Genomic DNA, 12,522 nt, shown 5'->3' with positions numbered 1-12,522 from the left:
TCTACCAATAAGTTATCAGTATGCCTCGCCTTAGTAAGTACCCATGCAAAGTATCCATTAAGTATCCTGACCTGTGCCTCTGAGCATATATCCTTTTATTGTTCATATCATATACATAATTTTCCATTGCTTCCCATGCTTTTGTTTAATTCAAAAAAGTGGTAATGCCTGGACATGTTCCTTTTGCCTGCAGCGGACAGGTTCCTGCCAATCAATATATGTAGCTTCTAGCAAGCGTGAGTGAGCCACTGTGCGAGCCTGACTAATCACTGGTTGTGTAATTTTCTGTACACTTGGGTTCATTCAGGGCCAATCACAGAATCACATCTGCTGTTGGACATCCACAGCGAGTTCCCCTGGGACAGATGCAGCAAACCATTCAAAGTCCAATGACTTCAGCAGGATTGGAAGACGTTGCCTGTGAGAGTGTTCAGAACATTCTGACCTATGTTCTGAGCTTTGCAAGCACATGGTGGTTGTGTATGGTAAGTATCCTTCCTATTGTGAACAGCCAATTGGACAGGCTGTTTGACATGACCTATCAGTTGTTGGGATGTATAGCTTATGTACTTAACATCACACCGGCACTGAAATTCATATACCACATTCCTCATTGTGTGGTACAGCTTGATAGCAGCATCCTGTTCATGGAAAACACCACTCGTGCTGTTACTAGTAGTAGTAGTGTGAAACTTCACTTGTTGCTCAAATTTTTGAAACATCTTATGCTTCCAGGATAATTTGAGATAGACTAGGCACTTATCAGGTTTTGAAAGTGGTGAGATTAGGCTCATTTGTGAGCATGTCTGATACATGTCAGCAACGACCTGATCAATGTAGCTATGATTCCACAGGATAGCTTTCATGAGCAAATAGCTCAGGTTCTCTTTTGGATATGGTCTAGAAGGCCTATCTTACAGTGCAGGAGCTGTAAAGATCCCAATGAATACATTGACCAGTGAAGGTAAACTTGCAGTAAGCAGAAATAAAGAATACTTTGGTGGATTTGTCAACTAACACAGGAAGGAAAGGGAGCTTGTTTCACTGCTCCATTTCAACAGTAAATTTGACAGGGTGAACTTGTCTAATGAAAATGTTGAGTCCCTGAAAGTACTCCTTGGTTACCTTGTCTTTTCATCTCACAATATAACTAGCACAAACCCGAAATATCTCTTCCTTAAATTTCATCCACCATCCTGTTACACTTTTTCTTGTCAGTCTTTGATCCCATTTTCCCCTAGCGAGATCCCCTCTCATCCAATTGAAGTTAACCTCTTCCAGTTTCGAAGTTCTGCTTATTATTGTTCATTGCGCTTCTCCATTACTAACTTTAACCTTATAAAAAGGTTCTCACTCGCCCAAGGACAATTGTTTTACTTGGTCACCCTCTTTCTCCAGCACCAGATCCAGAAATGTCTCTTTACTCGTCAACTAGTCAAACCCTAGATTATTACATTCCTGCCTAAAGAATCCAATGACCTTCCACAGCCTTGGATCATTGCTTGCTCCTCTTGGATTAATGAGAAGGAAAATATATGGCTGAAACAAGAAGTTGCTCTTTTCTCCATATTTTCTATACTCAACTTATTGCACAAACAAAGACAGTGATGCAAAGGGGGAAAATTCTTGGAACTCGTGCAACATGTGTTAAGGTGTCAAATCTGACATTGCCCTATTCAGTGTCAACAATAGGTAACCTGAATTTTAAAACTACAATGCAAGTTAACATTAGGGGAATGCAGTGCTTGGATTACAGTGCCAAGGACTAATCAATATAAAAAAAGTGTCCTAATTTTAAAACTTCAATAACCCATTTACCACTTGAATGTCTGGCCTATTTAAGCTGCAAAACAAGCAATAGACTTGATGCATTTCTACAAGAGCAATTATGAAATAGAAGACGCAGAGATTTCAGAAGTCTCTGTCACTTCTTTGTTTGGTACTCACTGTGTCCAACTCTACACAGCAGAAGGAACAAGATGCCCGTTGATGCAGTGTCATTGCCCTCCTACTGTGTCACACACTTATTTACATAGAATTAAAATTTTGTGTGAGCAATGGCAGGATAAATAGCATGTTTGCACTACAATGAGTTTGCCACATAGGTTTGAGGGGAAATAAGAGTTGTAAAGTTTGAGAAATATTTTTTACTTAAGCATTGGAATGAGTTTGGCAGCCTCTAAAATATAATAGAAAAGCATGAACAGCTGTTACTTGTGTAAGCTGAGTTGGTTCTACACTAGCTTAAAAGACAATCTTACATAACTCTTGATAGCTCCGAAATAGCACCAAATTGTTAAAAGTGAAATGTTAGCACTAAAATACATTTAAAAATGACTTCAAATTTGTACTTTGCCTCTGAGGTCAGATTTGTATATTAACATGATGAGGCAAAACATCTCACTGTTTTTCTGAGCTGTTGCATTATTGGGATTCTAGCAATCAATTTGTACAATTTTTTAAATTCATTTGTGGGACATGGGCGTTGCTGGCAGGTCAGCATTTATTGCCCATCCCTAGTTGCTTTTGAACTGAAAGGCTAGCTAGGCCATTTCAGAGGGCAGTTGAGAGTCAATCACATTGCTGTGGCTCTGGAATCACATGTAGGCCAGACCAGGTAAGGAAGGCAGATTTCCTTCCATAAGGGACATTAGTGAATCAGATGGGTTGTTCCAACGATTGACAATGGTTTCATAGTCATATTCCTAATTCCAGATTCTTTTTATTGATTTCAAATTCCACCAACTGCCGTGCCAGGATTTCAACCCAGGTCTCCAGAAAATTAATTGAGTTTCTGGATTAATAGTTTAGCGATAATACCATTAGGCCATTGTCTCTCTGCATCATAATGCTTTTACTGCAGTTGTGACTAGTGACTCTGTCATGACTCAAATTGGGCTAATTCTTTTCACAATCTACAGCATCTTTTAGATATACCCACCCCATGTTAAAAAAACTCGAGCAAGGTTTGCAATCAATTTGTCTAATGATATATATACCCAGTTCAACTCCCAGGAATGACTAGCTTTGTTTCGTAAAGGAAATTCCAGGATTCATTGTCAATAGTACCTCAAGTCCCCTTCTTTGCTTCAAGCATACATCTCCTAATGCACACAATCAAAATTACACGAATGAAATTGTGTTTGAGCATTGAAAACATTGATGAGGATGGTGCAGTTGATGTTGTGCATATAGACTTTCAAAAGACATTTACCAAAATACACATTACCAAAATTAATGCCCACAGAATTAATGGGACAATGGTAGCATAGATACCAAATTAGCTAAGGGGCTGAATGTAAAAAGTAGCGATAAACAATTGCTTTTCAAACTAGAGGGTAGGTACTTTGAAAGACACCTAATTGGCAAATGAAATTTAATATAGAGAAGTGTGAAATAATACATTCTCAGACGAAGAATGAAGAGAAGCAATATCATCTCAGAGGTACAATTTCAAAGGGAGTACAGGAACAGAGAGACCTGGGGGAGTCGATGCAGACAAATCTTTGAAGTGGTAGGACAAGATGATAAGGATGTTAAAAAAAACATGGAATTTTTGCCTCTATTAATAAAAGAAGAGAATGCAAAAGTAGCGGATACATGCTAACTCTTTGTAAAACACTGCTCCCAATTGGAGTACCGTGTTTAATTCTGGGCACCACGTTTGAGGAGGAATGTCAGCATGGATGCAGAAGAGATTTCCTAGAATGATATGAGCAATTAGGAATTGCTGCATGTGGAGATACCGAAGAAGCTGGATATTGTTCTCCTAAGAGCAGAGAAGGAGAAATCATATTCAAAACCATGGATTTTTTAAATGGAGTAATGGATACAGAAAAACGATTTCTAGTGGCAGAGGGTCAGAAAGCACATTCAATGTGATTAGCAAAAGGACCAGAGGTGACATAAAGATACTTTTTAAACTAACTGATTTAGCCGTAGATTCAATCGAAACATTCAAAAGGGAATTAGATGAGTAATTACAGGGTAATCAGGAAGGAGCAGGGGAGTGCGCCTAACTGAGTAGATCTACCAAGAAACCGACACAAACTCAATGGACCTAATGGCCTCCTACTGTGCTGCATCATCCCATTATTGTATGATTCTATTCTTCAATGTTGGCTCTTTTTGCTTAACATATTTTAAGTTTTCTGTGATATCTTCACCCATCTCCCCACTTTCCCCCATACAACACAAAAATACATACAAAATAATGTTACAAGAACAGTACATTGTGACCAATGAACAAACACCCTGATAGATTGTGGAGGAAATCAAATTTAACTGCCTATGCAATGACCTGAACAGCAAATATTACTTTAGCTAGCAAAACTCTCAATTCTGAAACCTATCTCTTCTTAACCATAATGTGGAGATGCCGGTGTTGGACGGGGGTGGGCATAGTAAGAAGTCTCACAACACCAGGTTAAAATCCAACAGGTTTATTTGGAATCACGAGTTTTCGGAGCACTGATCCTTCATCAGGTGAAGGAACAGTGCTCAGAAAGCTCATGATGCCAAATAAACCTGTTGGACTTTAACCTGGTGTTGTGAGACTTCTTACTTTTTAGCCATGGCAGTTATTAGGTTGGGATTTTATGACCTTGCTTGATCTGAGACTGGAAAATCCTGCCCAAGGTCAACAGACATTTCCATTGTCCACCCCTCGCCTGCTTCATTTCCATGGTGGGCGAGATGGTAGAATTCTGGTGTAGATTTCTGAGATAGTTTGTGTGTAACATTATTTTAACACATTGGTTTGCTTTAACTGGGTATAATTGATCGTAGTTCCACCCCATACATCACATATATTATAAAGTCCAATCTGCTAAATGATGAATCCAATTCACCTCGGATGGGGGTTTTCATTTTAGTTTAGTTCAAACAATCATATGTAGTCATTCAGCCTTTTTGCAGGTCATAAGAAACAAATTATTCTATATCATCATGGCAGTAGTTCATATAAATTTGGATTCGTGAATGAGCTGATTTACTTTTATATGTACCAAAGGTAATTTTTAACAGAGTTCAAACTTATTGATGACTGATTAAATATTACAAATAACTCAGCATAAAATACTGTTTTGGTTAAAAAAAGAAAATAAAAGAACTGTAATTATTCAGATGCAGTTTGCTTACAATGAATTCCACTATCAGGTTCTGGTGATAGTTGCTTCAAATTACTATTGGAGTAGTGAACCCCTTGAAGGGGCAAGGTTTCAAAAGGTCAGGTGGCATTATCAGCTAATCGAGTCGAAGAATGTGAATCTCAGGGCTGAGTATGGGCTTTCCCAAGCAGAATTCATCCTGAAATTGTAGAAGTTGTGGCACATCCTCGCACTCTGCATACAGTTATAACTAGTCTAATAAATAGCCTGTTGTTGTTCAAACCTGGTGGTCGCCATTCACTCAGATACTACAATTACTAAGTACCACCAAATATCCCTATGCAGTTTCTCGTTTGAAATGAACATCACCAGAAACACAAACTTCCCTGCAGCCCAAGAGAAAGCATTTAAGTTCCATAGAAAGTAATTCAAACATAATTAATTATTAAAAGGAACTGGGAAGAATCGATCATGCAGAATTTCTTGATGATCTCAATGCAGTTCCACAATCTTTGGCAGAGAATACACGTAATGCAGGTGCCCACACATTGGTGATTATGAAAATAAATGTTGATGGTAATTGAGTTATACTGGGGGGAGTGGCGGAATGTGTGCATCATTTGCTTGTTTTATATCATACCCAATTGTGCTTTCAAGTTAAACAAATAGACCTTCACACTCACTTTATGCTACTACTGTTGACTGATTTCACTTCCGTAGCCTTTAATATGTGGATAACTGGGAAGGATATACAGAAAAATGTTCTAAGATTAGCATGGAACACTATAATGGCCAAGAAATCACTGGAAAGGGAATGGACAAATTCACAACAGTGGTTATGATCATTTCATGATATAAATCCAGTTGTTTGTGGCAAAGAATTGATCAGTCAGACGTTCTAATGTTCCACAAATGGCTGGGTGTTTTGTGTTGTGCGCCATTAGCCCAAAGTAACTGCACAACATTGCAAACTCGCCATGGGCCTCCACATTGAAATAAATTTATGTGCCATGAATTTGTTAGATTGATGCCACGAATAGAAATTACTGTAATCATTCTGGGCTGGTAAGTCACATCATAAAGACCTTGAACTTGATGTAATTTATGAGCCTGACAAACATGAACATCCAAAAATGGAATCTTGAAAACATGGAGGCTCATTGCTCCGAAAAGTAAATTGTTCTTAGAGGTTTATGTTGAAAATATTTTACCTAACTTGGCTGTACCTTTGTGCCAGTCTAGGCATTCACACTCCTATGATAGTTGCAAGACCATCATTTTCAAGATGCAAACAGTTTCAACACTTAGCCTGAATGGCCTGATGAAAAGTCCATTTCACATTGTTCACCAGTAGGTATGTCATTCCAGCAATTTATGACTAATAAATATATTGCTTTCTTAATGGACATTACTGGCTATTTTGGCAACAATTAAGAAAGTGAAAATCATAGGCAGTAAAATGGGAGACAATGAAGAGTCAATAGAACCCATAGCTGCCATAGAGAATGCAATGAGTAATGCCTCCCTGGCAATGCCAAGGCCAACCAGAGACATCCTGCCAATCAATCAGCATCCACTTCTCCCACATTATAAATGATGGCCATTGTTTTAAATTTGGCATTCTTGCATTAGTCCTGATGAGTACAATACCTAAATCTTCAGCAACATATGGCTCCTTTCAGCAATATTTAAGTTCTGTACTACTAAGCAAATGTTAAGACCCAGTTGCTCTTCTAGTACAATACAATGAGACATTTACCATGTATGTATATTAAGGCTTTATCAACTATGATAGCAGATGTTTCTCAGAATAAAATAAACAGCTTAATGGCCTTTCTTAAAAATCTGTTTAATTTCTCTAACAGGCACTTCCAGAGATTACATCCTCCGGGCTGTGAGAGAATAATATTAAGGTTCTCTTGATAACTGTTCCATAGTTTGAAGTTGGTGGCTACAACATTCCCACAGGCATTTCTGCACAAAGGGATGCATATTCTCTTTTTCATACACTTCATCATTGGGAAGTATTGTTAAGGTTAGTTTTGGAGAACTTTGTGCAGGTCTAGATTTTGGGCTGAGTCCAATCATTAATGTCAACTAATTTGTTTAATTGTCTTTAGCCATCGTTGCTCTTCTTACCCTAAAAGAAAGAGAGCGAGATGGCGGAATATTTAAGTATTCTCTCATCATGACCAAATTTTGAGCAAACACTTTCTAGATACTTGGAGCTCTGCCAATTGGTCTCTGCCATATCTCGAAGGGCCTAAATTATCTTGTTGAGAATGTCAGTTCAGGCATCTGGGCATTCTACTATTAGTTTAACATTTCCAAATAAATTTTCCTTGTCACCTGGGGCCTCAATTTCAAACTATGTTTATTTTAATGAAAATGTCTTGCTTCATGAGATGCAAAAAATAACATTTCCTTGCATTGGCTGTTTCCTCATGGACTATCTGATGAATGCATCTAGTTAAGATCAAGCTGCACTTAAGCACTAATAGCCTATTCACTGATGCTCAGTTTAAGTTCCTTCAAGATAACTTGGTTCCAGACATCATTCCAGCTTTTTTTCAAAGGTGGACAAAAGTGTTGAATTCCAAAGCTGAGGTGAGAGTGACTGCCCTTGACACAAAGGCAGCTTTTGACCAAGTGTGGCATCAATGAAGCCAAACAAAATTGGAGTCAATGGGAATAAGGGGTAAATGCTCTGCTGGCTGAAGTCATGCCTTGCATTAAAGAAGCTGGTGATGATTGCTGGAGGCCAGTTATCTCAACCCTAGGACACTGCTGCAGGAGTCCCCCAGAGTACTATCCTTGGTCAAATTATCTACAGTTGACAGTTTCATCAATGACTTTCCATCCATTATAAGGCTGGTGATGATTGCACAGTATTCAGCAACTTCCCAAATAATGAAAAGGTCTGTTCGTGATCTGGACAACACTGAGGTTTGAGCGCGTAAGTGGTAATAAATTCACATCACCTAAGTGCCAGGCAATGACCAGCTCCAACAAGAGAAAACCTCAACATCTTCCCTTGACATTCAATCACAAACATCCTGGGGTCACCCTTGACTGCAAACTTAATTGGATCTGATTACAAGAACAGTCAGAAGTTGGGAATTCTATGGCAAGTATCTCACCTTTAGTGTGCTCTCAGCCTGTTCACCATCGACCTGCCTGGATGAATGAAGTTCCAACCATGCACAAGAAGCCTAATAACATCTAAAGCAACACAGCTGACCTGAGTGGCACCCCATCCACTACCTTAAACATTCACTCCCTCCACCACAGATACATTATGGCTGTACTATGTGCCACCTATAAGATATACCGCAGTAACACACCAAGGCTCCTTCAACCCCAGCTTCAAAATCTGCGAACTCTACAACCCAGTAGGACAAGGACAGCAACAACAACAACTTATATAGTGCCTTTAACATAACAAAACATCCCAAGGAACTTCACAGGAACGTTGTATACCATATGACACTTAATCACAGAGGTGGTATTAGGTCAGATGACCAAAAGCTCAGTCAAAGAGATAGGTTTTAAGGAGTAAGATAAAGGCAAATTATTATGGATACTCGAATCTGAAACAAAAACAGAAAATCCTTTGAAGGGTCACCTAGACTCAGAATGTTGACTCTATTCTCTCTCCACAGATGCTATCAGATCTGCTGAGATGGTTCAACATTTTCAGGTTTTAAGGAGTGTTGTAAAGAAGGAAAGCAAGGTAGAGTTGCAGAGAAGTGTCAGGAGGGAAGCCCAGAGCTTGGGCATGAGGGCGGCATGGTGGCACAATGGTTAGGACCGCTGCCTCATTGCACCAGGGACCCAGGTTTGATTCCCAGCTTGTGGAGTTTGTATATTCTCCTTGTGTCTGTGTGGGTTTCTGCAGGTGCTCAGGTTTCCTCCTACAGTCCAAAGATGTGCAGGTTAGGTTGATTGGCCATGATGAATTGAACCTTGGTGCCAGGGGAATTAGCATGATAAATACACAGGGTTACGGGGATAGGATCTGGGTGGGATTGTGGTTGGTGCAGACCCAATGAGCCAAATGGCCTCTTTCTGCTTTGTAGGGATTCAATGAAACTTCTTTGAAACTCAAAGAATGGCCACCAATTGTGGATAAGTTATAATGGCGAATGCAGAAGAAATTAGAAAAGACAAGCACAGCTTTTTCACAGCGTGTGGGATTGGAGAAGATTGCAGAAATAGGAAGGCGTGAGGTCATGGAGGGATTTGAAAACAAGAATAAGAATTTGAAAATGAAGATATTGCTGAACTAGGAACTAGTGTAGGCCAGAAGGCTGATGGGGCAATGGGAATTGCTGTGCGTTGAAACACAAGCTGCAAAGTTTTTGATCATCTCAAGTTTATACAGGGTAGTATGTGGGAGACCAGCTTGGATTGCATGTAAGTAGCCAAGTCTGGAGTTAACAAAAGCATGGGTGAGGGTTTCAGCAACAGATGATCAGCAGAAAGGGGCAAAGTCAAACAGGTGCATGGAAATACCATGATCTTCAACTTCCCCTGAAAATCCCATCTCATCCCAACCTGGAAACATGTTGCCGTTTATTGACTTATGCTCGGTCAAAATCCTGAAACTCCCTCGATAGCAGCACAGCAGGTGTACCTACAGTGTATGGGCTGCAGTAGTTTGAGAAGGCAGATCATCACCACCTTCTCAAGGGCATTAAATGCTGAACTTGCCAGCAATGCTCACATCACATAAATGAAGTTAAAAAAATATTGATGCACAAATGAATAGAGAAACGGATGATAAAGAAATGACAGTATATGATAAATATAAGATAACCAATGCTAATGATGTTCACTCAGTAAGAAGTCTCATGACATCAGGTTAAAGTCCAACAGGTTTATTTGGTAGCAAAAGCCACTAGCCTTCGGGGCTCTGCACCTAATGAAGGAGCAGCGTTCCGAAAGCTAGTGGCTTTTGCTACCAAATAAACATATTGGATTTTAACCTGGTGTTGTGAGACTTCTTACTGTGTATATTCCAGTCCGACGCTGGCATCTCCACATAATGATGTTCACTGCCATGTTTAAAAGTTGCTACGGCTGCTTTGAATATAAGCCTCATCACCAAACATCCTGGGATAAAAGAGAATTAAAATACGCCACCTAAAGTTCAAAGTAAAGAATATCATCTCTGTATGAATGACAGCAAACAGCACTGGGCAGGTAGTGAAACTGCCACACACAAAAAAGACAAATGATAAAGAATTCTGATAGGAATAAGGTGTTCCAGTAGGCATCATTCAGTTACAGAGCATCCGTTTCACTCATGAAAATACATTGACTGCTATTCATGTGCACCCAACTGAGGTGGTCATTTCTTCCCTATTCATAGTGAATTTTTGTAACTTCTAATCTTACAACTAGATCACTGAAGACCACTTCAAAAGACACCATGCGATTAACAATCTCTCTGATCTGAACATCAGCTGGAACAGGAATTCTAACACTGAATAATACCATTCTTGCTGCCATCACATAACAGATGCCAGTCCTAGGAAACAGCGGGAGAAATTGCCATCCTCCCTTCTAACGACAGGAACAATATCAATTATTTATTCTGCAATAACATTGCAGCACCGAGTGCCACCAAAAGCTGGAAAAATCCTAAATCTGCAAAATTCTATTGTTCATTTGTATTTTCTTTGCAGCTTTCGGGTATTGGGAAACAGATGAAATGCATCATCCCTTTGCTCTCATTTTTTAAGCGGAGAAACTTTGACCTGATGGTAACGTAGTTGGGGGTGGGTGGGAATTAAAATAACGGAACTTGGATTAATGTCATTTGGGGAAATTAAAAGTAGCATCTGAAAAAAAGAATGTGTCAAATACGTTACCAGTCTAAATTGACCACTTCTTACAGTTGTGCTAGCAACACATATCGTGAATGAAAAGGAAATAGAACATTAAGCTTTGAGCCTAGAAAATTGTTGCCTTTAAAGTTTCCTGCCAGTTAAAAGTGATTTGGGAGTAGTATTTTCTACTGTGAAGATAAAGGAGTTGCAATCACGGATTCAAAGTATTCCACTACATCTGCTTAATGCCTGTTTCGCAATCTCTTGTTCAGCAATGAGTGGCTATTAAACTTAAGGAATAAAATACCCCATGTTATATTAAACTCTAAAAAAAATACATCCAGCATTAGCTGTGGCTCAGTTCATAACACTCTTGTCTCTGACATTCATTGTTTAAAGTCATAAAAATCTGGACTGATGCTTCAGTGCATACAGTGTGCTGCACACTCAGCAGTATCACCTTTCAAAAAAGCATCAAACTGTGCTGTCTTCTGAAAAATAATTTAAGTTCAATGTTTATTTATTAGTGGCACAAATAGGCTTACATTAACATCACAAATGAAGTTACAGTAAAAATCCCCTGTGGGCCACACTCCGGCGCCTGTTCGCTGAGGGAAAATTTAGCATGAGCAATGCATATAACCAGCACTTCTTTCAGACTGTGGGAGGAAACCGGAACACTCGGAGGAAACCCATGCAAACAAGGGGAGAACATGCAGACTCTGCACAAATAGTGACCCACGCTGGGAATCGAACCCCGGTCCCTGGTGCTGAGTCTGAAAAACAGTCACACAAACTCGAAATGCTGACTCTGGTCTTGCTCCACTGATGCTGTGAGACTTGCTGAGTTTTTCTAGCATTTCCTGTTTTTATGTCTACCCTCTTGATTGACTTGAAAGATCACATAGCACTATTCCAAAGAACAGCAGGTGAGTTTTTCCTGATGTCCTGGCCAAGATTTATCTTTCAATCAACATCATAAAAAAGGAAAAATAAAATAGAACACTCAATCATTCTTGCTTTGCTGTTGACGATACAAGCTTGCCGTATTCAAATTGGTTGCCATATTTCCAACATCTCAACAGTACTTACAATTCAATAAGCTACTTCATTGGCTCTTGTAAAGTCTTAGCTATGTTAAAAGTTGTGGGTTTTAATAAAAAGAAAAGGTGTGGTTTGCACACATAAATTCAAGCTAATAACAACAGAGTTACTGAAGGTCCTGTTGTACAGAGGACAACAAAGTAAAACAGCAACCTCTGCAGCACTCTAATGACATCACCATCAAATCATGTGATCAACCCTTAAAGCAACTGCGACCACTTAAATATATAACAGCTCTAAAGTGATTTGGGATGTCCTGAGATCATGAAAGATGCTATAGTAATGAAAGTGTTTTCTTTAAATACCTGCACAATTTATGTAGAAAGAAATGTACGTTGAAATTGAGAAATTCTGCTTGAAGAATCTACACCTGAGCTATTTCTCATCTGTTTTCTTCACAGAAATAATACTGATATAATAAACTGTCATTCCTGGAATATTATTTCACTACTCCACCAGGAACAGTGATTTATCTG

At 39.2% G+C, this 12,522-nt stretch overlaps 1 protein-coding gene across 1 annotated transcript in view; it reads right to left on the bottom strand.

Moving 5' to 3' along the window:
- Window positions 1-12,522, bottom strand: part of arhgap15 (Rho GTPase activating protein 15) — a 686,224-nt gene that overhangs the window by 511,388 nt on the left and 162,314 nt on the right. The window lies entirely within an intron of this gene.

The sequence above is a fragment of the Carcharhinus amblyrhynchos genome, chromosome 11, assembly GCF_965287045.1.
Source record: "Carcharhinus amblyrhynchos chromosome 11, sCarAmb.v2.hapA, whole genome shotgun sequence".
NCBI lineage: Eukaryota > Metazoa > Chordata > Chondrichthyes > Carcharhiniformes > Carcharhinidae > Carcharhinus > Carcharhinus amblyrhynchos.
This window is presented reverse-complemented; position numbering and strand designations above follow the sequence as displayed.